This window comes from Acomys russatus, chromosome 1, assembly GCF_903995435.1.
Source record: "Acomys russatus chromosome 1, mAcoRus1.1, whole genome shotgun sequence".
Taxonomy (NCBI): Eukaryota; Metazoa; Chordata; class Mammalia; order Rodentia; family Muridae; genus Acomys; species Acomys russatus.
Window position 1 is genome coordinate 53,075,503 of NC_067137.1, and position 27,914 is coordinate 53,103,416.

General features: G+C 43.7%; 1 protein-coding gene across 1 annotated transcript in view; it reads right to left on the bottom strand.

The window, feature by feature from the left end:
• Ifrd1 (interferon related developmental regulator 1) overlaps positions 1–26,957 on the bottom strand; it is a 47,161-nt gene extending 20,204 nt beyond the window's left edge. The window contains exons 1-2 of the mRNA XM_051145090.1: positions 26,820–26,957; positions 26,632–26,696 (exon numbers count right to left, since the gene is read on the bottom strand). The gene's annotated coding sequence lies outside the window, so the exon portion shown is untranslated. The remainder of the gene's footprint in view (positions 1–26,631; positions 26,697–26,819) is intronic.
• Positions 26,958–27,914: the final 957 nt, after the last annotated feature.

Consider the following 27,914-nt stretch of genomic DNA (forward strand, 5'->3'; position numbering starts at 1 on the left):
TATTCAATTAATCTGACTGAATAGGTAGAGAAATAATTGACACTTCCTTGTCTAGAACGTCACCCACAATCTCTCCATCATCTGTTACGTCATAGACTTTGCCCCCATCCCAACTTGTCTGATTAAATGTCTCTTTTCAGTGTTCTCATATGTCTGCAGTAGCATACTAATTATATACACTATAACTTTTTTTTAATTTATCTATTCCTCCATCAGAGATAAGGCCCATATGTGTAAAGACAAGTTGATAATATCTGTAGCAGCACATACCACGTCTATACAGATACACATAGCACCTTTGTGTGCATTAGAAAAAGAAGGTGGCAGACTTGGAAGATTGGTAATTGGCAGGAACTTATCCCTTGCTGAACCTGTTATCAAGGAGAGGGGAGGCATAGGTACATCCTTATGATGAATACTTAAGTGGATATAGGATGTATCTGAACTGTTTCCTCAAAAGCAAAACAAACAAACAAAAACTGGGCTGGAGAGATGGCTCAGAGGTTAAGAGCACTGGCTGCTCTTCCAGAGGTCCTGAGTTCAATTCCCAGCAACCACATGGTGGCTCACAACCATCTATAATATGATCTGATGCCCTCTTCTGGCCTGCAGGTGTACATGCAGGCAGAGCACTGTATGCATAATAGTGAATAAATCTCTCTTTTGGGGTTTTTGGTTTTTGTTTTTTCAAGACGGTTTTTCCTGTGTTATCTTGGCTGTCCTGGACTCGCTTTGTAGACTAGGCTGGCCTCGAACTCACAGTGAGCCACCTGCCTCTGCCTCCTGAGAGTGCTGGGATTAAAGGTGTGCGCCACCATGCCCAGCTAATAATGAATCTTAAAAAAAAAAAAAAAAAAAAAGCAAAGAAACATGTGAGCATGGAACTTATTCACCAGAGAGCTACACTGTTGGGCTGCAGAGATGGTTCAGACAGAAAACAGTGTTTGGCTTACTAATACATGGCCCTGGATTTGTTTCTTAGAACCCACATTTTAATGGGGAAAAAAGAGTCAAATACAGTGCTGCTCTTGTAATCTCAGGGCTGGAGCGGTGAAGACAGGTGGGTGCCTGCAGCTCTCTGGCCAGCCAATCCCAGCTTACTTGACAAGTTTGAGTCCAGTAAGACTGTGTAAAAAACAAACGAAGCCGATGTGTGGCTCCTGAAAAACAACCACCAGAGTTGTCCTCTGGCTTTCATATGTGCACACATATGTACATGTGCACACACACAAGGCTTTCACACATCTCATGTAATCTTTTTAACATACACATTGACCAACTATTAGTCTTACCATCTTATTGATAAAGAAATGGGCTCAAAGGGGTTTTCCAGCTTCGCCAAGGTCAGAGATCCCCCTGGGAAATAGTGAGGCTGTGCCTAACTCCCCGGCCTGTCTACTTCCAAGGCTGTGTCCAGCTAAGCTTTGCCACATGGGAACCGACACCCTGTTTCTAAGAGCTGTGCCTTGTGCATGCAGTCCTCCTGAAAACGTTCACCTTTTGTCTGGTGTTCTTTGACCTTCAGTGTCATTCTACAGTCCCCATTAGTGGCTGTCTAATGGTTTCATGGCAGATTAAATCATTCAGATTATCTCTTCAGATTGTCGCAGAACTTCATTACCAGAGAATATTATTCGATCAAACCATTTTTAAGTGAATTGCCACCTGTAATCTTCTAGGTTGCATGGTTTTCTTAATGTGCTTGTAATTTTTGTCTCATTGCGAAGAATGGTGATAATGCAGTATGCTAAGTATGAGGTCCCTGTTGGCGTAAGGATGGGCACAATGACGAGTTAAAACTTTCTTATCCTAAATATAGTATGGGGGACTTTGGCTATGGTTTTAGTTTTGTTGTTGTTGTTGTTGTTTGAGACATGGTTTCTCTGTGTAGCCCTGGCTGTCCAGTACTCCCTTTATAGACCAGGCTGGCCTCGAACTCACAGCAATCCACCTGCCTCTGCCTCCCAAGTGCTGGATTTAAAGGTGTGCACCACCATGCCTGGCTGGTTTTAGTTTTGAAGCTGCATACTTTCTCTAATAAATTTTCCAACTTAAATAAGAGTAATGTTCAAGTCTCCTCCAAGACAAGAATGTTCATCTCACACAGTTGCAGTGTTGCCAATAATACAGGAGGCTGTCTTTGAAGAGGACTGCATGCCATTAGTACCATACAGCAAAGCAATATTCATGACATTGTTTTGTAAGAGCTTTTCCGTGGTAATGGCACACATAGGAATTTTCATTTTTTAACAATTAATGAATGTCACTGGACTTTTTTATTTGGTTAACCTTTAATGCGTCATACCAAATATAATGAAAACCAACTTGGTCTTTACTTACCTCTCCATCCTACTTCCTTCAGCCGTTTCCCTTCCACAGCATGAGCTGGATGGTACCATTAATAACTGGCCAAGCCATGAGAAAACTGAAGTTGAAAGATTTGAGACTTGGCTGGGCGGTGGTGGCTCACACCTTTAATCCCAGGACATAAGATGCAGAGGCAGGCAGGTCTCTGTGACTTCAAGGCCAGCCTGGTCTACAAAGTGAGTCCAGGATAGCCAGGGCTCTGTTACACAGAGAAACCCTGTCTCAAACCACCACCACCACCCAAAACAAAAACAACAACAAAGAAAAAAGAAAAGAAAGACAGACAGACTTGATAGTTGATCCACTTCAAATTCCTTATCTGGGAAACACTGACAACATGGCTAAGATCAAGTGCTGTGCCAGTCTTGGTGGCTCACACCTGTAATCCCAGCACTCTGGGAGGCAGAAGCAGGCAAATCATTGTGTATTCCAGGACAGCCAAGGCTATACAGAGAAACCCTGTCTCAAAAACTAGTACCATAGCAGATTGTGGTGGCACACGCCTTTAATGCCAGCAGTTAGGAGGCAGAGTCCGGTAATCTCTCAGTTCAGGACTAGCCTGCTCTACAGAGTGAGTTTCAGGAGGACAGCCAGAATTAGAAAGAGAGAAATTCTGTCTCCAAAACAAAAGACCTAGTACTGTGCTAGAATTTAAGATTAAAAAAGATAGAGGGTATTAGGCCTCAGGTAGCCCCCAACAAAGGACACAGCATGAGGCCCCCTTGTCTGGCCTTCTCTCTCAGCTTCTCAGTGCACTTGGAAGTTATATTTTTGCTTCTCTCCTGACCAGCTTCTACCACCAATTCTTCAGACAAAACCAAAAAGGACTTCATCTTTCTCAGAGATCTAGTGTGTCCTGAGCAGGTTACCCTACCCCTGACTGCCCCTATTTCCTTGTGTGAAAAGTGAGTCAATAATACCTGCTCTGTTGTCACAATACTGTCATAAAAAGGTGATGTCATTGCCAACTACTCTATGCTGATGGGATAATCTGTGTTTTAAACTAAAGAAACAATTCTGCTAATGGGAGGATTTTAGACTTTAGTAATCAAAGGAAGATCTTTGGGCTACAAGTTAATAAGAGAATTTACCAAGCCCTCAATCAGATTTACTGACAAGGACAATGCTAAACTGAGTCAGCAAGGGCCCCAGCCAGCATTACTCCTACAAACCTGGTGGCTACAGATTTGGGATCTAGGTGGATTTAGACTCAAAAGCCTTATCTATCAGTTATCAGTTTGGCAATTCTTATAGTAAGTCCTTAATCAAGCTGCTATTCTCTTGGGTTTTCTTGTTTGGTTTAGTTTGGTTTGGTTTGGTTGGTTGTTTTGGTTTTTCAATACAGGAGCTCTGATGTTCTAGAACTCACTCTGTAAATGAGGCTGGCCTTGAACTCACAACATTCCAGTAAATCAGATTCTCTCAGAATTCTTCTCATTTGAGAAGAGGAGCTGTCTTTTGCCTAGTAGAGACATAGGAGAACACAAAAACAAGTTTGTAGGCGGAAAGGAATGAGAAAAGGTTGTAGGAAGTGAGACCCAGGTGAAGGCCCAGCCACCTGCAGTTTTCCTCTCCCAGGTGGCAGAGGTGGCTAACTCCACATGACTTTGCTGTAAGCGTCAGAGGGCACCTTTGAGCTAAAGCTCTTTCTTCATGCTGTCAGTTTTTCTTGTCAGCCAGAATAGAAGCCAGTGTCCTTTAAACATTCCCATTTTCTTGATCTAGTCTCCCAGGAAACTGTCCAGTCGCCCTCAGGTGGTACTTACAAAGCCTGTCTTTTACTCTCAGCTAAAAGGCAGTAGGAAGTAGGAACAGATTGGCAGCAACTTGGAGGCAGTTTGGCAACGAAAATGAGTGAGCTGCCAAATTTGAACTTTAGCAATGTTTATTGTGAAGAAATCCAGTCAAAAGAATTCTAAAGATACTGCAAACTTCTATCAAACAGAACTATCCTATTTGTCACACTGAAGCCTTCAGTTCTAGCTTCATTTTTGTTGCTGTGATAAGGCATTGACCAAAAGCAACTTAGGGGAGGAAAGTTTATGTCAGGTAACAGGTCACAGCCTATCTTGGGAAGAAGTCAGGGCAGGAAGTCAAACAGGAACTTGAAGCAGAAATCATGGAAGAATGCTGTTCGTGGCTCACTCACAAGCTCATATTTAGATAGCCTTTAGCTTTCTTATACAACCCAGGACCCCCTGCCTAGGGAATGGTGCAGCCCACGGAGGCTGGGCAGCTATGGATGACTGCCCACTCCAGAGCCACGTTATCTCCCACGTTCATTCTGAGAAGTCTAATGTTGATATTGCCAACTTCCCTTGAGGAGCCAAATGCTTCCCAGAAGTTGGGGTATAACTGATCCCAAAATTAGTCCTCCTAATCCCTAGGTGGTTAATCTTAGGTGCACAACACAATTGTATCCAATGGTGTATCGGAGTTAAGAAGCATAGGGAAAGCAGGTGTGGTGGTGCATGCCTTTAATCCTAGCACTCAGGAACTAGAGGCAGGCAGATCTCTGTGAGTTCAAGGCCAGCATAGTTTACAGAGCAAGTTCCATGACACCCAAGGGTACACAGCAAAACCCTGTCTTTTTAATCCCAGCACTCGGGAGGCAGAGGCAGGCGGATCCCTGTGAGTTCGAGGCCAGCCTGGTCTACAAAGTGAGTCCAGGACAGCCAAGCCTACACAGAGATTCTGTCTTGAAAAAAAACAAAAAAAAAAAAAAAAAAAGAACGAAAGAAAAACCAAAGAAGAAAGGAAGAGGAGGAGGAGGAAGAGAAGAAGAGGAGGAGAAGAAAGAGAAGGAGGAAGAAGAAGAAGAAGAAGAAGCAGCAACGGGAAAGTAATTGTCCTTCTCAAGAAAAAGATACTCCTGTCTTTCTCTGGATATTGCCACTTGCAACCATAGAACAAGAAAATCTAACACATATTGGCAAAAGACAACAGCAAAAGAACCGATATGAGGTTCTGTAGTCATGTAGCTGGCACTACCCAACACCTCTAGACACATGAACAGTGAGTACTTCAAATATTTAACCAAATATGTCAACCTTATTTAATTTCTATGGCCTGGGGCTGACAGCATCCCAACCAATTCTGTTATATCTAACTATCTTTGTTAAATGATAGCATTTGGCAAATGTCTAGCATTCTCAGTGTCTACAGCAATGAGTCTTGTAAAAATAATCACTCAACTCTCCCTGTATCTCCATCAAAGGTCCCATATGTTTGAAGAAATAAAGTGTCTTTGAATTCCTCATTCCTGTCATCTGCTGTTTTGTTGTAGAATGTACCAACATAGGGATACTGCCCACTTTATGCCGCCTCCACAGACTTCTGTCCAAGGACACCCTGTTAAAACTCTCTATTTGGAGAGTTTCCTTCTCCACACCCACTGTATAATGTATGACTGGCTTTGAGGGATCTTTCTTTTTCCTGCCTCTTCTCTTTTTTTCCCTTCATCCTTAGCATTCCTAATTAACAGTTTCCTTTCCCTTCATGGCCCTAATAGGACTCTTCCTTATTGTTTGTTGTTGCTAACTGGCAACATATTTTCTTTCTTAACTGGAACTTCTTCCAATAGGAGAAATCTATTTTTCTGTCAGTTGTACCCCAGATGGCTGACTCTGATTATGATTCATGAATGGTTATATTTCCTTCTAAATCAGACTTGTCATGGTGAGTAAGCAATGGTGCCTTCTCCATATTCCAAACACTGAGAAAATGAAGTGAACACCACTCTCAAGACCACAGTTATTTAATAAGGGTATGACTTTTATTTCTTTGAAGGCTCTTTTTTTTTTAAGGCTCTTTTTTTATTCCCTTTGTTTTCATAGCTATTCTTTATTGTGAGGCTGCAGGAAGTGTCTTCTAGACCCAGTTATTTGCACTTATGCATCTATCCAAACAAATTTGCCTTTGTCTCCTGGTTCTGCTTCTTACAATGCAATTAAGAAGGCTTAGGCTGATTAAGCAACTTTTATTCTTTTTTGTTTGTTTTGTTCTGTTTTGTTTTTCGAGACAGGGCTTCTCTGTGTAGCTTTGCCTGTCCTGGACTCTCTTTGTAGACCAGGCTGGCCTCAAACTCACAGCGATCCACCAGCCTCTGCCTCCCGAGTGCTGGGATTAAAGGCATGTGCCACCACACCAGGCTGCAACTTTTATACTTTTATGGTTTCCTTACATACTTGTTATCCCAAGTTCTACGTCTTTACCTTAATCTACCCTCTCCCACCCACAGAAGTATAAACAGTACTACAATACCATTTTCACACCATATAAATTAAAATACCTGCTTACAAGTTTGCTTTTATAAATAAAGTAATTTGTGTGCATAGGCTTGGCCAGATTCACTGGTTTCTTTCTTGTGGTTTTTTTTGTTTTTTTGTTTTTTTGTTTTTAACATTTGGCCTTATTTTAAGATGGAATCAATAGTTGTACTTTGATCTCACATTAGTGAGATACAAATAATTAACAATAGTTTGAAATTCTTCAGATAGGACATAAAACAATTTTTAGTTTTGGTCCTAATCCCAAATTCCAAAACTCACATTCCAGTATTTACTTATGTGGTACCAATTCCCAAAATTCAACCAGTGGAAAATTTAGCCACCCCTACCCCTCCATTAATAGGTTCACTGTTCACCTCATACCAAACTATTCCATATCTGAACTATATCTAGGTTCTATTCTCATATTTCATTCTCAGTAAAATTATGAAGTACAGCTTAGCCTCGGCTTACTATAAAGGAATTTTAATGCAGCAACATGGCCCCTCTAATCTCATCTAAAGACCTTTTAGATCTGTGTGATCTGGCTAGAATGCAGACAGGGCATATGCCATTAATCCCTCTGGCTACAATATAGGCACACCCTTACTACACACCTTTAAGTCCCAAACAGTGAAGGTAAATTTAGTTTTTAGGAAGAAGCACCCATGTTTTAAAGTGATGCCTAAGCCAGGCACAGTGCTCATGCTTTTAATCCCAAAAAACTTAAAAGAAGAAGAAGAAGAAGAAGAAGAAGAAGAAGAAGAAGAAGAAGAAGAAGAAGAAGAAGAAGAAGAAGAAGAAGAAGAAGAAAGAAAGAAAGAAGACGAAGAAGAAGAAGAAGAAAAAAAAGAAAAGACGAAGAAGGAAGAAGAAGAAGAAGAGAAGACGAAGAAAGAAGAAGAAGAAGAAGAAGAAGAAGAAGAAAAAGAAGAAGAAGAAGAAGAAGAAGAAGAAGAAGAAGAAGAAGAAGAAGAAGAAGAAGAAGAAAAAGAAAGTGATCCCTATTTGAGAGGCAAAGTGATGAATCAGAGAAGGATCTGACAGAATAAGATTTGCCCAACTATCATAAGAACAGAAAAAAAAGGAGAGGGGGAGGGAGGGAGGGAGGGAGGGAGGGAGAGGGAGAGAGAGAGAGCAGCAAAGAGGGAGAGGGGGAGAGGAGGCAGTTTAACATGATAGTTTTACAGAGAGGCTGAAGAGAGAACAAGCTAGACACAGGTGAAGACAGATGAGCCAGATAATGAGAAGGAGCCAGAAGATGAGAACAGATTGCCAGAGTTAGTCTGAGGCCAAGCAGAGCAATTCAGTCATAAGCTGAGAGAAGCCAGTTTGAATCAGTCATCTTGGAGAGGTCTTGCACCAGAACAGCTGAGTTGAACCCGCCAGCCAGAGTTCAGAACAAGCTAGAAAGGGTGAACTTATTCATCAATAAATCTTAGAGGCTAAAAACATTCTAGGCCTAGATATGATTGTATGGGGGCTAGAAGCTTTCAGGACTAGGGCTAGGTTGCATCAGTCAAATAATGATACTTTTACATCTTACATTCCTAATTCTACTTCATGCCCTGAGCTAAGCCACAAGAATGACTTTACTGAGGCAGATCCCCATGACTTTCCATTTCCTACTTCTGTTTCTTCAAAACACATTGTCCTCTGCTGTGGAAAGATTTCTGTCCTGAGGAATAGCATAGCTTTTAGTGAAGTTGCATTTTCTAGAATGAGACAATTAGGAAGGAAACTCTGGTTCAACTACTTACCACATCACCATGCCTCACATTCCTCTCCTATACAATGGTACTAAGCAAGAGTACTTCCCACAGATGGAGGATTAAGTCAAATACATGTTAACACCTTTGACGGTTAACCTTCATTGCCAATTTGACTGGATCTAGAAAGCCTAGGTTATAAGCCTTTTGGCATTGTTATCTAGATTAGGTTAATTGAGGCAAAAAAAAATCCCTTAAAACTGGGTGGTAGGCCATACCATTCCATAGTTTGTAGTCCTGGACCAAATAAAATGAAGGCAGCTGAACAGGATTTCCTGACAAATGTGACCAGCTACCTCAAACTCCTGCCTCTGTGACTTCCCTGCTTTGAATGAATATGAAACAACGAGACAAAATAGACTTTTCTATTCGTGGCTTTGTTCAGCTATTTTGTCACAGTTGTGAGAAAAGTAACTAATATATAAAGCTTGTCATGATAGGTGGGGTCTTACTGTAATAAGCCTTGTCACGTGGTTCTCAGATCTTTGGTTTCATGGAAGAAAGTGGAGGAGTTGGAACTTCGGGATTGAAAAGCTTGAGTACCGTAAGTGTAGGTAAGTGGGTTATTCTGATGGGGTTGGAAGACAAGAATGTGGAGACAAATGCCAGTGCTCAGTTTCAAGGGGAACAAGGACGCTGCTGGGAACTGGGCTGGAGGCCAATCCAGTTACATTCTAGGAAAGAATGTGGCTATCATCTGCCCAAACCCTGAAAACTTGAATGAGATTAAATTTAAAATAAACTAATTAATAATAAGTTCAAAATTGTTACCCAGGTCTACAGTGAAAAGGGCCAATAGGTGTGGCCTAAATATATTTTTAAAATGTTTAGTTTATTAGGAAAACAGCTATAGAAGTGCTAATGTTAGCACATCACAGTGGTATTTGCTTGTAATGCCAGCACTCAGGGAGGCAGAGGCAGGTGGATCTCTGTGAGGCAGAGGCCAGCCTGGTCTACAAAATGAGTTCAGGACAGCCAAGGCTACACAGAGAAACCTGCAAAAACAACAAAAATGTTAACATTTCAGCCCAAGCACACACTGAGGAGAGGTTGTTAAAGAAAACCCTGCTCAGCAGTGGGGGCCTGTCCTACCATCAAAGGCTCCAACTTCAGAAAATGTAAATTCATTAGAAAGAGAGCCTAAGCTGAGAGAGCCACGGAAAGGATTCACTGATTCTAGAAAATAACTGCCTAGGAAAGTGTTTCCCAGGGCAGCACACAAAGACAAATACAACTATGGTCTCAAACCAGCATCAGAACCAGGCAATATAAACACACAATATGGGATTTGCAAGCATGAAATATGCAAGGTTAAGGGGGTCGTGAAGTCTTGAACGACAGTTCCAGGCAGCTACTGAGGCCAGGCAATGCATTTCAAGGTCAGAGTCCTGCAAACTCGTAGGATGCATGAAATGCTTGAACCATGTAGCATCTCCTGAGGAGAGCTGCATGCAGAGTGATTGCCGCTCAAGAGAGAGCCTGTACACGGATGGCAGAGCTAGAGGGGTAGGGGCCAATCAGGCCTGTTGGACCCAAATGATTTCATCTGGAGGCCAAAATGCCAGATGCAGAGCTACAAGATTTGGTGTTTCTTGGAGCTGCTAGGCGTTTGTCTTGCTTTGGCCTGACCTTTCTTTTCTAGTGTTTATGATAATATACATTGAAAGTTTTAAACTGGTTTGTTTGTTTTTATCATAGGGCTTACAGTTGCCTTGATCTCAGAGATACTTTGAGCTTTTAAACTGTTGGAATCGGTAAAGCCCATTAGTATTTTTGAAGTCATGCTAAATGTATTTGCATCATGAGACGGCCATAGGCCTGTGACGATAAGGAGGGGAAAGCTCCACCTGCAGAAGGACGTGTTTAGGTGTGAAACTGACAAGGGGTGGAGTGGTGATCGCTAAGACTGTCAGCTTAGCAGGATATAGACTCATGGAGAGACAAAGCAAAGGCACTGGCATGGCTGTGAGGGAATATTTAATTATAGGAAATGACTCGGAAAAACCCACCTTAATTCTGTGCTATCGGCTGCGCTCCATGAACTGGGGTCCTGGTCTGACTAAAAGGAGAAAGTGAGTTGAGTTGAGCGTGAGGATTTACTGGTCTTCACTTCCTGACTGTAGACACAATATTGACCAGCTGCCTCAAGCTCTCGCTTCCATGACATCCTCTGCCTCAATGGCCTATGTCCTGGAATGGTGAACCAAATAAACCCTTCCTTTTTTTAAGTGGCTTTGGTTGGATATTTTATCATAGTCACAAGGAAAATAATGACTCCAATATTTAACAAGTGCATGTACTTAAAACATACTTTTTTCTTTTCCTCATTTCTATATGTATGATATACATGTGTATGCATAAATGTTTTCATGCATGTGGTTGCACATGTATGCACATGCATATGAAGGCCTGAGTGTGACAGCGGCCCACAATCATTCTTTTTTTATTTTTGGGTTTTTTTTTTTTTTTTTTTTTTTTTTTTTTTTTTTTTGAGACAAGGTTTCTTTATGTAGCCTTGGCTGTCCTGCACTCACTCCGTAGACCAGGCTGGCCTTGAACTCACAGAGATCCACCTGCCTCTGCCTGGGATTAAAAGCATGCACCACCATGCCTGCCTACAAATATTCTTTACCTTATTCCCTGAGGCAGGGCCTCACAATTATTTGAACTTAGAACTTGCTAATATAGCTAGTCTGGCTAGCCAGCTCACTCTGGGGATCACTTCTCTCTGCCTTTCCCTCACTGAAATTACAGACAGGTTGCCACACCCACCTATGTGGGTTGTGGGGATCTAAACCTCAGTTCTCATGCTTACAAGAGCTTTAACTACTAAGCATCTCACCAGTTCCAAGGGTGTAATATGTCACTGGGGAGTGGCCTTTGAGGTCTACAGAGGCCAAAGTCAAGCCCAGAGTCTCTTGTTCCCTGCTGCCTCTGGATCTGGATAGCTGGGTATCTCTCCAGCACCATGCTTCCTGCCATGATGAGAATGGACTAACCCTCTGAAATTGTAAGCCAGCCCCAATGAAATACTTTCCTTTATAGGAGTTGCTGCAGCCCAGCGCCCACAGGGGCTTGGTGAGACTGAAGCACCAGCCAAGGACTGGACCTAGGCTCCCTACACAGATGGACAGCTCAGGCTTTCATGTAGGTCCTCTAAGTAAGGGGAGAAGGCGCTGTCTCTGATATGGACTCTGATGCCTGCTTTTTGATCACTTCCGCCTGGCAGGGGTGCCTCGCCAAGCCACAGGGGAAGAGAACACAGTCAGTCCTGATGTGACTTGATGAACTGGAATGTATGGGAAGGGGGGAGGGAGCTTCCTTTTTCTGAGGAATGGGGGAGGGGAGGGGGCTAGGGAGGGAGGGGAGGAGAGGATTAGGAGAAGACTATTAGGAGGAGATGGGGCTATGACCAAGATATAAAATGAATTTAAGAAGTGCAGAGAGAGAGAGAGAGATGCTGTGGCCATGGTGTCTCTTCACAGTAATAGAACACTAAGACAAGCAGCAAGTCTAGAAATGTATAATATATGTCGAACACTTTGTTTGTATTAAGCTACAGTACAGGAGACAATAGCATGTCCACTTTCCCAGACCTCATGGCTCCTTTGTAGCTAGAACATACTCCTCCCTCCTTCCTGCCTTTTCTATCTTCTATGAAGCATTGGTTGCCTGGAACAGAACATAGTACACCAGTGTTCTGCCTTATGCAGCTTTATCTCAACCACCCAGCCCAGTGATTGGCACAGACAAGGCACCCGACAACTATTTTGTCAATGAATAAATTGTCAACCACTATTCAATTATCACCGCATAAGGAAAAAAATACTGCCATCCATTTAGCATCAATAGTGAATATTCAACATTCAAATCTTCCCTATATGGCCATTCTTACCTGTTTGCTCTGGATGGTGAATCAAAATACTTTGTCACATGCTTTGGCGACCAATACTGTATTTGTTGCTGCATTAAGCTCTTATTCACTGTTTAAAACATCTTCTTTGATCAGACACTCCCATTTTAAACGCGCACACACACACACACACACACACACACACACACACACTTCTTTTGCCTCAGCTTTGGATTGGTAAATTCCAACTCAGTTTGCTCTCCAATAAAACATTATTCCTTAAAGATAATATCCAGCCAGAAGAAAATGACGCTTACCATGACAGCTTCATGACATAGTCTGTGGGACTGCAGACAGCCTCTGGCTAATGATGATAACCATGTTGTCAGACTCATGTTTTACAGACGAACACTGGCTGGTTTAATGAGGGAACCATATCCAGGCTTTCTCTGCTTTAGTAATGACTTACTGTTCTGGGAAACTTCTGTTCTATGAGAATAAGGCCTGGAGTAATCACTATGAGAAGGCTGACATTTTCAGAGGTGCTCTGGGTCACCTGGAGGTTACATATGGAATCTGATTTTGAGGAGGCTTTGTGGAAAGGTAATGCTGCTGCTACCACTCACTGAAAATCCCACACAATTTATTGCCAAGAAGTGTAGTGAGAATTTTGATTTCTGTAAAAACACAGTTATGTTATGTGAATATATTTTTGTTTTAATCCCACATGTGGGATACGAGGCTGCTTCAAATCATCTACAACAGCTAACTATGATTTGTCTCACACTCTAGGAAGGGTGTAATTTTGCCAACTGAAGATAGTTCACATTTGGAATTCTAGGGTCTCTTGAGAGGGTATAAATCTGAGAGGGCCTTTGTCAGCTGCTGCTCCCCATGTTGCTACAGTTGGTCAAGTGGTCGTGTGCAAAGAGACAAGTAAAAGAAATTGGATATCTTATTGTCAAAAATCAAATTTGCCCCAATGAACTCAATGCCCCTAATCAGCAGGAAGTAGTCTAAAGAGACCCATACCCCACTTCCCTTCTATTCTTTCTCTCTTACCTAGCGTTGTGAGACAGGACTAGGGCGGAGAAGGGTGGTAAGTAAAAGAACCCAATGAAGTAGCCAAAAATACGGCTGCAAATAAGGTATCTGTGTGTCTACCATTAACACGGACTATCAAAAGCGCCTTGTAAAATGAGTACAGCAGCATCTCAGAAGAGCCGGGTCAAGGTGGTCTACGTAACTCCTCGGAAGCTGTTAAATAAAACAAGATGAGTCAAGAAGAAAGACTGCCGTGGTGTGTTTGCCGGCTGTCTATCCAGCATCCAAAACACCTAGGGCCAGAAGTGTTTCAGATATCAGAGTTTTCAGATTTGGAAATGTTTGCACAGATTGTACTGCTTGAACAATCTGAAATGTATATTGTTCCAGAATCCAAAAATTTGGCATCTGGGGCTTGGGGATTCTCAGTCTATATTCATTATGCCAGTAACAAAGAATCATGTCTGGGTCAAATTATAAGTAACCATAGTTATATGGATAGTGTTAGGTTTTGATTTTTGATACGTATTTGAGTTATTTTTCAGTCATTCTGTAACACAGTATGGGCAGATAAGCTAGATCCCAAACACCCTTGTGGTGGTTTGAATGCGAATGGCCCACATGGGCTTGTATATTTGAAAGCTTCGTCATCAGGGAGTGGTACTGCTTGAAGAGGACTACGAGGTGTAGCCTTGTTGGAAGAAGTATGTCACTGTGGGCTGGGTGGTTGCTTTTAGGTTTCAAACCCCAAGCCAGTCCCAGTGTCTCTCTCCTCCTACTGCCTGCAGGTTCGGATGCAGATCCCTTACCTATTTCTGTTACATGCCACCATTCTCCCACCAGCATGATAATGGCATAAACCTCTGAGACTGTACGTAAGCTCCAACTAAATGCTTTCTTTTATAGCAGTTGCTGTGGTCATGGTATCTCTTCATAGCAATAGGACACTAACCAAGAAAACCCCCAAATGAAATTTAGATGGTATATAAAGTCACGAATTTATAAATTAAAAACACTGTATGGTTAAGTGTTTAAGTTATTTTTTTCCAGGCCAGGTGGTGGCAGTGCACATCTTTAATCCCAGCCCTTGGGAGGCAGAGACAGGTGGATCTCTGTGAGTTCGAGGCCATCCTGGACTACTGAATGAGTTCCAGGACAGCCAGAGCTGTTATACAGAGAAACCCTGTCTCGAAAAACCAAGGGCAGGGGCGGGGGGGGGGGAGCAGAAAAAGTCATTTTATTCCAGATCATACTTTAAATCATTTTAAATGTGGAGAGAGGGGGACACTCCTTCATTGCTGGTGGGAATGCAAACTAGTACCACCACTTTGGAAAGCTATCTGGCGCTTTCTCAGAAAAATGAGAATAGGGCTTCCTCAAGACCCAGCTATCCTACTCCTTGGAATATACCCAGAAAATGCCCTACCACACAACAGGGACATATGCTCAACCATGTTCATAGCTGCTTTATACATTCCAGAACATGGAAACAGCCTAAGTGTCCCTCAGTAGAAGAATGGACTAAGAAACTGTGGTACATTTACACTATGAAATACTACTCAGCTATTAAAAACAAGGAATTCCCGAAATTTGTGGACAAATGGATTGATCTAGAAATTATCATAATGAGTGAGTTCACCCAGAAGCAAAAAGAGACAAACGGTATATACTCACTTATATCAAAACACTAGTTCAAGGGATACGTCCCATGAAAAACTTTACTTACCAAGAAAGTGGGTCAGAGGAGAGGACATCCTATTGAGACTTTAGGCGAGAGTAGCATGGAAGAATGGGGAAATAGTAGGATCCACAGGGTCCTGGAAACCTACAAGAAGAACTTTATGATAGGCAGATCTGGGTCGTTGTGTCCTCCTCAAACTAAGGCACCAGCCAAGGAGAATATAGGCAGTAAACTTCGAACCCCTACCAAGACCTAGCCGACGAACAGGATATTCTCCACCGTTGAGTGGAGAGTGAGATCTGACTCTCACACGAACTCTGGTGCCCCTTTTCTGACTATGTCCCCTGGATGGGGAGGCCTGGCGGCACTCAGAGGAAGGATAGCAAGTTACCAAGAAGAGACTCGATATTCTAAGAGCATATATAGGGGGAGGAGGTCTCCCTCAATCACAGACATAGGGGAGGGGAGAAGGGGGAAAGTGGGAGGGAGGGAGGAATGGGAGGAAACAGGGGAAGGGCTAACAATCGAGATGTAATATGAATAAATTAATAAAAAATCATTTTAACTTCAATAATTTACCAGTGATATTATAGTTTCTTGATTACAGAGAACATGAGACTACAGTCAAACTTTCTAGTATTTTCACAACTCTCTGTTATAGATCCATATGCTTATGCAGTTTAATATCTCTGAAATTAAAACACATCACAGTATGATATCCAGTCTCCCTCTCAATAAGTTTTATATAACGAATTTATTTGTTGAGCAAAACAATAGCAACAAAAGTAAGATTAAGGAGTAAAATAATCTCTCATCTATTGTGTTTCCACTGAATAATAGGTCATTTTCTACTTGAAAGCGGTACCCTGTAGATCTATTGACTAAAACCCTTTCCCTTGGCTTCAGTTTTCAAGGACTTCTCACATTAAGTCCCCTCTTGACCTCCAGGCAGATTATTTATTCTTTCTGGGCAGCCTCAGGATATTCTGCTTAGAACTTTATCAGTTTTACTTGCCTGCTGGCCATGAGTTCCTACAGCACCAGGCTTGTGGACAGTTTGTCCTAGCCACAATCCTAGGGAGCAGAATCCAGGGGCAGCAACATGGGGCCTTGGGCTAAGCTGACCACCATATATCTTGTAGCCTTGCCAGCTACTAGTTCTGTGATCTTGGGAGAGTTATTTAACACCACGTGATCTGATTTCCTTATTTATAAGTTGAAGATAATGCTGAATACACAGGATTTGTGTAAGAGTTTAAAACAAGCCATGGTGGAAAGGCCTGGCAAGATGCAGGCTCCTTATAAACAACTGCTGCTGTTTTACAGAAGGAACAAATGTTTGGAATCCTAACTTCAGGTACTTTCTCTAAGGCTCAGCTTCCAAGTGCCATGAAGATGGCGTCTTGCCCATCTTGCTCACTGTTGTGATGTTAGCATCTAACACAGACTGTCACATAATTGTTGAAAGAATGAAAACACAAACACAAATCCCTACAGCACTATTGCAAGAATTAGAGAGAGAGAGAGAAAAAAAAAAAAAAAAAAAGAACCACTTTACAGTTATAGTGCCAGTGCCTGGTATTCAACAAGTGTGTGTGTGTGTGTGTGTGTGTGTGTGTGTGTGTGTGTGTGTGTGTGTGTGTGTGTGTGTGTTAGCTCAGAGGTCAACCTCTGATATCAACAACCACCTATCTTGCTTTTCTGAGATTAGGAGTCTCACTGCAACCTGGGGGGTTGATAATTAGGCTAGCTTGGCTGGCTAGCAAGCCCGAGGGATCTGCCTGCCTCTGCCTCCCCAGTGCTGGGGTTACCAGCACACACCATCACACTATCCACTGAGGACCCAACTCAGGCCCGCATGTTTATATGACAAACACTACTGTCTCCCTAGCCCCACAACAACTGATTTAAAAAAAACATTTTTAAAAATTACGGTATGCATGTGTGTCTCTGTGTAGGTGTGTGCATGTGAGTGTGGGTGCCCAGGAGGCCAGTGGCATCTGATTCCTCAGAGTTACAGGCATTTGTTAGCTAGCTGATGTGGGAGCCAGGAACTGAACATGGTTCCTCTGAAAGAGCAGTGCACTCTCCAACAACTGACTTTTGATGGTCAAAACAAATGGACCCAAAGAAGTAGAATGTAAAAGCCTCACGGCAGTCATTCTCCTGTAGTCACGGAAGGCAACAGAGGACACGGCTGCTGGCTGCCCTGATGACTACCATGCTCCCGCTTCTAGTGCAGTAGAGTAGGCAACAAGAGCCACTTGTTGGCTTGATAAATATTTATGGAGTTCTTAGGCTGGAGGAGATGCCAGACGAGATAGAATGCTTGTGAGCACAAGCATCTGGGTGAGAAGCAGAATGTGGAGACACTGTTTCATAAGGCTTACAGCTTCAGATGACTGCAATTCCCACACAAAGGAGATTCTCCAAAGGTCACAACGAGCAGGTGGCATTTGTAGTCACACCTTTCTTTTCCCTTTTCAGATATTACTCTCAGCGTGGTGCTTTTCTGAGTCTCCCACTGAAGCAGTGTAAGCAATTCCCTTTGGTTATAAATGCAGATGGCTCAAGAATATATTACATTATTTGTGACAGGAACCCGTTTGTTTAAGGCTATGATCCATGTCATTTCTCTCTGGTTCCAACAGTCAGTGAAAAAGAAAACTACTTGGCATTTCCAATACAGTTGTTGTTGTTTGGGGGAAATGTCTTAAATATACAGATGATTTTTATATAGATCTGGGAGGAGTTAGGGTCATGGGAACTTTGTGTAAAATATTTTAAATAAAAAAGGAAAATATTTTTTAGAAAAAGAAAAGAAACTGGTCGGCTTATCCTGATTTGAACATTTCACAAGTATGCATGTATGGAAACATCCCAGTACATCCCATAAATGTGCACGATTTTTGTTTTTTCTGTACTCATTCTAAAAATAAATTATAATTAATAAAAACAAACAGGTTATGGAGGTCAGGGCAAGGGAGTTGCCTAGTGCCCTGCATACTTTCATCCATGATTACAACACAGGGAAGGAAGAATGACACAGACGCAACAAAAGTGGGGGAGGGCAAACCACAGCCAGCCACCTGTTGAGAAATGGTTGCACCTCTTTCTTAACCTGGATTCTAGGTGATCTCACGTATGACATGCTGTGTGTCCTTCCCATTCTCCACCTCAGATGGGATACTAACCACCCCTCAGTAGCACCGGAACCCCCTGTCATGAAGAAGGCCACAGAGCTGCTCTGTTGAGTTAACAAGTTGAATCCCATCGCCACACATTTATATGCTGAGATCTACTCGAAACAGATGACAGGACAATAGTGGGAAGGATGCTCTGTATCTTCCCTTCATAATTTCTAGTCAGGGAAGTCTAATCAGTCTCCTCTTAGCCTTCTGTTTGCCCGGCTCCCTTCATGTCATCTGAGCCACTAACAGTGGAAACACACTGCCTGCCACAACAGAGAACAGGGGACACTGATAGTAAAATAGCAGCACAGCTTGAAAAATAATGAGCAGAAAATGTCTTAGGATCAAGGACACCAGAAAGGAGGAAGCAGGAAGGCAGGAAAAAGAAAGATGAGGGAAGACAATGGGAGAAAGAAAAGATGAAGTTAACAAAAATCCACCCACCTCAAAACCCTGAGCTGACCCAGCTCTGAGGAATGGCCCTTCCCGACTTCTGAGGAACAGCTGTATGAATTCATGAAAACCAGAAGCTGGGAAAATCTTTAATTTTTTTCTGAGAATTTCATACATGAGTATGCTGGATTTACATGATGCCCACCACCACGCCCTTTCAACTCCTTCCCGTGTTCCCACCACCACCTACTTCAAACTGATGACGTGACCACTCCATGGTATGGTTAAGGGGAATGCTTTTCTTGTAGATATGAGGAAGAGAACAGCCAGAGGCATCTGGAAGAGGAGAGAGAGAGAGAGAGAGAGAGAGAGAGAGAGAGAGAGAGAGAGAGAGAGGCTCTGACTATGGACAAGAGATAGCCAGGACTATGTGTGAGAGAGGGAAGAATGGCAGAGGGTAAAGAATAGAAAGAACAAAATACACAGTGAGAGGAGGAAGAAGAACAGGGACAGACAGACACACACACACACACACACACACACATACACACACCAACTTCTGCTGCACCTGTTCAGCATTGCTGAGGACCAAAATCTTCTTGTTTTCCCTATGGAAATGACTTAAACTGTCTATGGTAGTTGAGGATGTCTTGGAACTCCTTTTTTTAAAAAAAAATATTTATTTATTTATTATGTATACAGTGTTTTGCCTGCATGTGTGCCTACATGCCGGAATTGAACTCAAGGCCTTTGGAAGTGCAGCCTCTGAGCCATCTCTTCAGCCCTCGATCCTCCTCCCTCCAATTCCCAATTGTTGGGGTTATATGGCTGACATGCGACACCAGGCTTGATTTGAAATGACTTTTTCTTTTATGAGGAATGATGATGGTTATTCCCCCTGAGCTCTTTAATCAGGACAAGTCCCTAGAGTTTGGCTGGTGCCACCAGGTTCACCATACCTCTGATTTCTACCCAACAACATGTTTCAAGCATAACAGTATGTAAAAGAGCCCTAAGAAAAATCTAGTATAAGCCCTTACCACAGCACAATGTGACTCAGAAGTGTCTTCTGAAGGAAACACATCCTAACTTCATTTTACTTCTCTAGAATTTTCCCATGATCACACCTGCTCAACAGAAAACTGAAGGACAGGCAGCGAGCAGCTGAAGAGGGCTCCAGCTTTTGTAACTGAAGGCTGAACAGCCTGCTCTTCCTCAGAACGATGCTAGGCCTACCTCAGCCCTAAAATAGGAACACGGTGAGAGTGTTTTGTTTATTGAGATTACCGAGATAATAAATTGATACGACGGGTCCCATTTTAGTGTGTCTGAATGAGAATCTATCGAAGCAGATGGGATGTTATGAGGAGAAAAAGCTTAGAAAGTGAAATTAGATTTTTCATACATGGCAGAGCATCTGCTCGGGTAGCAGAGGAACTCTCAGAAGTAATTTATCAGGTGATAATGCCTCCAACAACGACGAGAGAATGGGTCAGGCCAGCCCCAGGACTGCAGGCGACAATGAGCTATATTCCAGATAGTGGAACTATTACATAATGAATGATCAAAGGTTTATATTTCTGAAACGTAAATTCTGAAGTGTGACCACACGCCACAGTCAAGGGTGACGTATGCCAGTGTCAGATGGTTTCTGTAGGGAGGGGACTGGTCAAACAGCAGTCACGGCTGACTGGCTGCTGGGGGTTCCATGGAAAATGACCAGCAAACAAGAGAGTTCAACAAAACAGTCACATGAAAGCGATAGGTCTCAAAGGACTTTAACCAACAGGTCAAAGTCATTTTCCTGAAACAATCAGCATCTGCTGGGAAATTAATTTTAGATAAAGGAGGCAAAGGGAAATTCCAAGGCTCGACTGTCACGTTGATAAAAGCCACTGGCGTGACCAATGTGTTGAGCATGGGGCAGACACGATGGCAGCTGTTTGGGGGAGATGACCAGGTGCTAATAATGGATGAGCTGGGAGGGGACTGGGCAGCAGTGGATTCCGGTTGTGTATTTGCAGCTTATATCAGCTGAAATAGGGTTGGGCCCTCTTTCAGAGAAGGAGTATATATTTCAGGAGACAAAATTTCCAGGGTCTCTTCTCCTCCAAAGCCATTGAATAGACCCACACAAGAGTCTTGGCATTAAGTCTCAACATTCCGGATGAACCACCTCATGGGCAGTCAGCATGACTTTTCTCATCACTGTCACAACGTGCTTGACAAAGGCAGCTTAAGGAAGGAGGATTTTTTTTCCCAGAGGACAATGTAGCCGTGGGGAGCTTGAGAAAACTGGCTACATTGTGTCCATAGTCAGGACTCTCAGCGCAGGTTGGGTTCTCAGTTCACTTTGTATTTTTTTTCTTATTTATTAACTGTCAGGCACCCAACCCACCCGACCGTGCCACGCTCAGGGCAAGTCTGCTTCTCTCCTCAGTTAAATACTAGATCCAGGCAAGACTTGACTCACCTAGGGGTGTGGCTCACCTAGAGGGGTGGCTCACCTAGAGGTGTGGCTCACCTAGAGGTGTGGCTCACCTAGGGGTGTGTCTCACCTAGAGGTGTGGCTCACCTAGAGGTGTGGCTCACCTAGAGGGGTGGTTCACCTACATGATTCCGCAGCAGAGCTTTGACCATGAAGATTAAACACACTGCAGTAACAGCAAAACACCCATCCCCCCAAGGCTCTTGCCCTCACACTAGCCGGTGCCTCACACTAGCTGGAACCCCAGGAGTGATCTTTGCTTTTTTTTTTTTTTTTTTCTCTTGTTTTCTCTTTAGCCACCAACTCATTTTATTTTCCTAAGAATTCCTCAGATTCATTTCTTTCTTCGTTCTTACTGCTGGTACTCAAGATCTGACCATCTCTGCCTTGTAACTGCGCCACTTCTAAAACTCTCCACACTGGAGCGTTTCCCACTCACACAGTCTTTATAGGATTATGTTCTTCGTCCTTAAGGCTCAGAATAACCACTCTGCAGGCAGCCCTGACGATATGACAGACATGTCCTGTCAGGAAACCTCCTTAGGGTCCCAAGGGAAGCCTCTATGACCTCACCCCTTTGTACCTTAAACCTGTAGCTCTCAGAACCTGACTTTAGCCTTTGCACACTACCCAGAATCCTTTGTTAATTCCTTGAAAGCTCTCACATCTAAATTTGTTTCTGACTTGGAATTACTCTCCTTCACCAAAACTCTCCTCCTCCCCAGTTTCCTGCATAATGCTAACCTGTTGTGGCTCATGTTGTGCTGATGGTTAACTTTATCTTTAAAGGTTTAAAACCTCTATGCTTAACAGAGGTAGAAAGCAAAATAAGATCTCCAACTGTTAAGGTTTTTTTTTTTTTTTTTTTTTTTTTTAACAGCTGTTTCTGCTTCTGTAACCAAAAGCTTGCTTTGTTAGAGATGGTCTTGTTCGTACAGGGAGACAAGTTGTAACTTTGTATTCTTTGTTTTCATAAACTCCTGACTGAGGAGGATGGGTGGGGCATTGGGAAACTGAACAAACGTCTCTTCTGTGTTAATATTTATTAATGGTCAGGCTGGGGGATAGCTGAGACTGCAGATCCACAACGCTGAAGGCTTCCCTAACAGCATCCCTCTACCCTCAAGCCAGCGCGTCCTCTGTCACTACACACTCAATACTCCTAGAGGTACTCAACATACTACATTAAAAGTCTTATCTAATCGGAGAGGTGGCATACACCTGTAATTCCAGCACTCAGGGCGGCGAAGGCAGAGGCAGACGCATCGCTGTGAGTTTGAGGCCTAGCCTGGTCTACAACGCAAGTCCAGAACAGCCAAGGCTACACAGAGGAATCTGTCTTTAAAAAAAAAAAAAAAAAAAAGCCTTTGTCTATATCTATTTTTCTCTCTCTCTATCACAATATTTAGGCACTCAATATAACAAATTAAAAGTCCTTGTCTAGAGCCGAGCGTGGTGGCACATGGCTTTAATCCCAGGACTCGGGAGGCAGAGGCAGAGGCAGGTGGATCGCTGTGAGTTCAAGGCCAGCCTGGTCTACAAAGTGAGTCCAGGACAGCCAAGACTACACACAGAAACCCTGTCTCAAAAAAAAAAAAAAAAAAAAAAAAAGAAAAAGAGAAAAAAAAGTCCTTGTCTATATCTGCTTTTCTCTCTCCTACTTCACCCCATGGACTCCCTGCACCACAAACGATTCATTTTGTATTCCTAGGACTTAGCATAGAGGGACAGAAAGCAGAGAACTTAGTCCTGGAGTGCACCCAAGTATTCAGGTAGATGGGAGAAGAGAAGGCAAGCAAATGCAGGTTTCCTCTAGTGGATGTAAACATGTTTCTGTTTTGATCCCAAGTGTGGAATGTGTGAGGGTGTACAGTGTTTGTCCACTACAAACAGACTTGTGACAGAACGCGTGATGTTTGTCCATTAGAAGACCAACTGCCTCTTTCTGGGGAATGGTCTTTGCCAAGCGATAAACATCCTAGTACACCCTCTGACTCTGTGTGTGTGTGTGTGTGTGTGTGTGTGTGTGTGTGTGTGTATACCCAAAACAAGAGGCTTGGTTTTTTGGTTTTGCTTCCCATCTTTTGGCTGTTCATCACTCCACTCTGAGATGTTCCTGTTTAACAGGTCTACTGAAATCCTGACTAAATCTAAATCCTGAACCGAGTCTAAAAAGGTCTACTTCTCCTGCTCCCATTAACCTCTTTTCTCTATTATCTAGGGTAGGTGGGCTGGAAGGGAGGTGTAAGCTTTAAAGAACCCCAAATAAAGTAAGTTTGAAGAATGATTGCCAGAAAAGTGAGAGGTTCCAACAAGAATTTCGTTGTCGCCTCTGTTTTTCTCTGCCAGTTAAGTTTCTGGTGTGTTGCTGAGCTGGTTGAATGGAGGGGTCCCACCTGAAGAGTGGCCCTGCAGCGGACACACGCTAGCTCTGCTGCCTGGCCTCAGTGCCCAGCACTGATTTTAAACAGCTGTGAAAACAAGAGGAAGGATGGGAGAAGCAGCTAGCTTTAGGGATGCCCGAGTTGTCTAACTTGCAGACAAGCCGCCTCAAAGGAAGGTAATGGCTCTATTTGTGTATCTGTATAGCCAAGTCAAGCCTGGAAGAGTCTTCTCCACAAAAGGAAGAAAGAACAGCTGAAGGGACTCGGGCCAGCCCAAGCATGGCAAACATGGCTCCCGCAGGGCTCGCCCTCCTCCGTGATGCCCTCTGCCTTAAAATCATTAGATTACATCCCTAAAGCTAGCCACCAAGGTCTAATTTGGCCACTTCCTCCTCCAGAAGCTGACTACCAAAGTCCAGCTACCAAAGTATTGAAGTCCAGCAATCAAAAACCCCCTTTGGCTTATCTAACTAACATGCCCAGTTAAAATTAAATTACTACCTCATCCAAACAGGGGGCTTCACCTTGTACCTTTATAGAACGCCATTTGCCTATGGGTCACTCCTGTCACTTCTCTGTGCACAGGTATTCCTTTTTCCCCTGGGGACAAAAAATGTTTGTTGGGCTTCAAATCCAGGATGAGCAGCTGAGGTGCCTATTTAACCAAAGCAGACCTGGCCCCCAGGTTCTCCCAGCATCCCTTTGTCCCTACCTTGTTACAGGGTGTGGCTAGGATACCTCGCCCTCTGCCCTGAACTTTTCTATCTAGGAGCAGGGCTTCCTCTCCCCCAGAGGCTCTTCACTATGTAATCCAGACATTTTAGTTCCCTCCCCTTTCCCACCTCTTTCTCTGCATTTCCTCTCCTCTCTTCTCTCACTCTCTAGGCTTGAGTTCTCTTTCTACCCCCACCTCCCACCCCACTTTTCTGTCTCCCTCTGCATGGCAACTTCATTGGCCCCATTCCTTGGGACTGGTAAACCCACCCAAAAACTGTCCCCCAATAAACCTGCATTTATATACTCTAATTCGGCTTTAATTGGCTCATTTCAGTGGTGGAAGAATGTTTATTACCCCTCCTCCCTCTTGCTTGTTCCCTTCTTAGACACACACACACACACACACACACACACACACACACACACGCATATTCACAAGCATGCATGAGAGCACATATTTCTACAAGGTAAATGAGGGCCAGGCGGTGGTGGCTCACGCCTTTAATCCCAGCACTCGGGAGGCAGAGGCAAGTAGATCACTGTGAGTTTGAGGCCAGCCTGGCCTACAAAGTGAGTCCAGGACAGCCAGGGCTACACAGAGAGACCCTGTCTCAAAAAACCAAAGGGTAAATGAAGGAAATAAGAGTGGTGAGTATGAAGAAGCTTAAAATTGCAAAATGTTTTGCCTCACTTTGTTTTGTGTCTCCCGAAGGAAGAATATCTAGTTTGTTTGACAACGTCAACAGCAGAGAAAGAGATCTTTCTAAACGCTGTAGGCCTAAACCTGGAGGCTAGTGTTAAACCCGTGACCCATCTCCTTACACAGCCGAAAGGAAGAAAGGGATGATTTAAAGACATTGAAAGAGAAAGAAAGCAGGGTCAGGAAGTGCCAACCAGCTCTCCCCGGCCCCTGGACTTGTGGGGCCAAAGTTTCCCGCCCTGACCTCACTGCACTCCCTGCCCACATTATCATCTTTGGACCATTGCTTCCTATTCTCCAATTGGCAAAGTAAAGAAACATCGGTTACGTAAGAAAGAGTATCAGTCTTCCCAACCCCCCTCACCTCTTTATTTACACATCCCTACCCAGGACATAAAAGTCACTTTCTATACACCCAAGGCTAAGGAGAAGGAAAGAAGCAATGCCAAGCCTTTGCCGTCAGTGAATGTGGCTCTGAGGACAATGTGTACAGCTGCTAACTTTGGGAAAGCATCGCACTGCCTCTGCCTCTGCACACAGTTACTGTAAAAGTGTAATTTCAGAGAGGAACAGACAGGGCACGCAGTGTGCTGTATGCCTTTCTAGTAACGTGGAGTATCTTCCTGTCTTAAGCGGCTGGAAGAATCTAGACTTACATAATAAAGCTGCAGAATCCATACATGGAAACCGGAGGTAACAAAACATGTCCATCTTGAAGAGATATAAAGAAAGTAAACACTCTTGCTCTGCCAGGTGGCACCTCCCCTGGCCATGGGGGGCTGTATCATCTTAGCTACCACAATATTGCATTAACCATTAGGCTTCCCTCCTTCTCCCTTCCTTGCCACCTTCTGGGCCCCTCTATCTGCCTTTAATTTTCTGTAAGTTCTAATTGTTTTTTCATCTAAACAAGCCATTTATAGTATTTGCCAGGCAGCCATGGTCTGTGGTTATAAGCACCAGCTCTTAGTATTGAAGGTTTAAGCGGTAAAAGAGCTCATAGCCAAGCCTGAGGACCAAACTGCGTATGAGCCCCTGGACCCATAGAACTGACTATACTCACACCAGTAGGCACATGAGCATGTACACACACACACACACACACACACACACACACACACACACGAATATATATGTAATAATTTTAAGATTCAAAAGGCCTATGTTAGACTCTTAGTCCTTGAACAATTTAACTGTAGTAGGCTACTGAACTATATTTATGCCATCTCATGAAAGTATTCCTAAGGTTAGCTTATTTTGGATAAAACTAGTCTCTGAACCAGCCCTAAATCTACACAATGTGACCCTGAGCTAAAGGTTAACTGCTTGACCTTTTAACTGCTCTCTCTGTCTCCGATTCTGTAAATAATGCTAGTGCCGTCACAATTGCAAGGTTTTTGTCTGTCTGGTGTGTGTGTGTGTGTGTGTGTGTGTGTGTGTGTGTGTGTGTGTGTTCTCTTTAAAATGAATCAACTGGTTGGAGGTTACTAAAGACCCCATCTGATTTTTTTTTTTTTTTTTTGGGTTTTCAAGACAGGGTTTCTCTGTGTAGCCTTGGCCATCCTGGACTCACTTTGTAGACCAGGCTGGCCTCGAACTCACAGCGATCCGCCTGCCTCTGCCTCCCGAGTGCTGGGATTAAAGGCGTGCGCCACCACGCCCGGCTCCCCATCTGATTTATTAAGGCCTTTCAGAGGGTTTCTCTTCAGGTACCACATAACATATCATCACTAAGCCTCCAGTTTCTCATTTGCAAACAGACATGGTAATTCTTACCTCACTGTCAGCTTCTGAGATGTACACAAGATGTCCTAGTAAAGCTGTTGGAGTAACACTGGCACCTAGGGATCACCAACAAATGGTAGTTATTATGGGACAATTCTGATAGAAGAAGCTAGCATCAGCCCAAAGTCTGGCCAATCTCATATGTTGGCTCAAGTTAAGAAAAAAAAGTCATAAAGTACCATCAAATGCTGGGATGTGTTGCACACATCCTTTCTGGAACAAACGTTTGCAGACAGAGAATGTACCAGGAGCCAGAAGGAGAACAGTGTAGTTTTACAACAGTCAGCCTTGATAGGGCCTCTGGGGTTTGGCCTTCGTAATAATAGGAAGTGCTGAGTCACCCTGCCCCTGGAGAAGGTGGGGCAGTGGCAGGCCTCCAGAGAGCCGGTCCAGGCCCCTCCATCCACTCTGGTCTCCTGACCCATTTAAAGCTGACCTTTTCTTTGTCTCAGCCCTGTTTACGCTCCAGTCTCTCACCCACTGATCCAACTGGTTATTTTCCTGCTCTGGATGTGAGCCTCCTGTGTCAGATTCTGCGGCAGAACTCCCTCGGCAGGTGCCCTTACACACGCCTGGGAATTTCCATCTTCACATTCGAGGAGGTCCTGGGCAGGAAGAAGTGCCAGCCTTTTTGCTAAGAACCCTGGCTTAGAAGTGTTAAGTGAGCGGGAGCACGGACAAGCCAAAGGCCTGTACGGGGTGGGAACGGCTGACCGCGAAGCTTGGGTTGAATCAAGCCTGTGCTCTAGAGAGTGGAGCACCTCTTAGAACATTCACCGCGCATCTGAGCCCCCTGGGCGGGGCCAGGGCTCTCCAGCTGCCTTGCTATCTCTCCTCTGCTACAGGGTATCTCTATAAGTACTAATTGTAGTTGTTCATTGGTCCTTGCTCCATACACCTACAACTACGAAATGGCTTGTTCTGGTTTATAGGCTGCACAGCTCTCTAGCAGACTTGGATGACATGAGGAAAGTGGAAGTTGGTGCTGTCAGAAATGACAGTGAAATGACTTTCAGCAGCTACAATAGCAGGCGAACAAGCATTTGAAAAGGATCCTGCCTTCTTAGGTTTTAGATTGACCCCTCTCGCCCCCCCGCCCCCCCCCCCGTCTCATTTCCTGTTTCCTCATTTGTGAAATAGAGGGGTGGTTAGAAGTCCCAGGTCTGAGGACTGAGCTGGCAGAAGGGCCCACTCTGTCACCACTCTTCTTGCAACCCTGGCCGCAGGCCTGTGAAATGATCACACAGTAGGGGCTTAGTGGTTGAGAAATGCAA